The sequence below is a fragment of the Triticum dicoccoides genome, chromosome 2A (genome assembly GCF_002162155.2).
Source record: "Triticum dicoccoides isolate Atlit2015 ecotype Zavitan chromosome 2A, WEW_v2.0, whole genome shotgun sequence".
In the NCBI taxonomy this organism is placed as follows: Eukaryota; Viridiplantae; Streptophyta; class Magnoliopsida; order Poales; family Poaceae; genus Triticum; species Triticum dicoccoides.
In genome coordinates this window covers 27,184,188-27,185,901 of record NC_041382.1, presented here as the reverse complement: position 1 = coordinate 27,185,901, position 1,714 = coordinate 27,184,188, and positions in this window count along the sequence as shown.

Genomic DNA, 1,714 nt, shown 5'->3' with positions numbered 1-1,714 from the left:
AGCTCTGGGGGCAGTGGGGGGGGGGGGGTTGCCTTGGTTGAATTGCACGCCACAGCAGCGCTCCTCCTCATGCTCCAACATGAACCAAACCTCCCAGTTGGGGGAGTACGGCGTGTACACACGGATACGGCGTTGTTCCTGCATAAGGAGCTCACAGCGTCTGCGCACGCCCCGCACATTTGCATTTAGCAAAGGACGATGGCCGGTGCTTCCACCCACTGCCAAGCAGGCCGAAGGTAGGTGGACGCGTTTAGTACGACTGCAGGCAGTGGTTGGGCAGCCGACAGGAGGAGATCGAGTGGACGCGCGGTGCGTCTATCTCGTGTCCCCGCCGACGTAAACCGGGCAAACATTTGGGCCTAAAATGCGTCCAGACGGACATTGAGTGGACGCAATTTGGATTTGGGTCAGCACGTTAGGCCGTTTGTTTGGTCTGTTTTGATGCAAACAGACATGCGCAGACCATTTGGGTAGCCGCGTTGGGAGTTGCTCTTATGGTTTATCTCTTCATCTCGGCAAGATCAGAAGCCGAACATCATGAATACAATCCGACAGGTACCTGACGCAAGTTTTACATAACTTATTCGCACAACCCTCCTTCGCTAGCCGAGTCCTCTCTTTACCTCCTTAATAATATTGTCTTTGTGTTCATACAATTCATGGTCATGTTAGTTCTAGATTGACTCATTGTGCTACTTTCTACAATATTGTGATAAATCACAAAAGAGATACCTTCAAGCTCATACAATCCATGACCAGTCATGTTGCTTCTTCTTTATTTGACCCCTTCGAGAGCGTCAAATTCTCGAAGAACTTGGGGAACGCCATCCACAATGACGAACTACCCGTACCAAACTCATGGTTCTACGGTCTCTGACCCTAATGTCAGCCTCCCCTTAGCATCTACTCCGCACCTTTCATTCAACTCCATCACTAGACTCATGTTCTTCTTCACATGCTCGTCCTTGACGAGCTTCTCAAGTCCTACCCCCCAGGTAGGTGGACGCGTTTAGTACGACTGCAGGCAGTGGTTGGGCAGCCGTCAGGTGGAGATCCAGTGGACGCGCGGTGGATCTATCTCGTTCCCGCGCCGACGTAAACCGGGCGCAAATTTGGGCCTAAAATGCGTCCAGACGGACACTGAGTGGACCCAATTTGGATTTGGGTCAGCACGTTAGGCGTTTGTTTGGTCTGTTTTGATGCAAACAGACATGCGCGGACCATTTGGGTAGCCGCGTTGGAGTTGCTCTTATGGTTTATCTCTTCATCTCGGCAAGATCAGAGGCCAAACATCATGAATACAATCCGGCAGGTACCTGACGCAAGTTTTACATAACTTATTCGCACAACCCTCCTTCGCTAGCCGAGTCCTCCGTTTACCTCCTTAATAATATTGTCTTTGTGTTCATACAATCCATGCTCATGTTAGTTCTAGATTGACTCATTGTGCTACTTTCTAAAATACTGTGATAAATCACAAAAGAGATACCTTCAAGCTCATACAATCCATGACCGGTCATGTTGCTTCTTCTTTATTTGACCGCTTCGAGAGCTTCAAATTCTCGAAGAACTTGGGGAACGCCATCCACAATGACGCACTACCCGTACCAGACTCACGTTTCTACAGTCTCTGACCCTAATGTCGGCCTCCCCTTAGCATCTACTCCGTACCTTTCATTCAACTCCATCACTAGACTCATGTTCTTCTTCACCT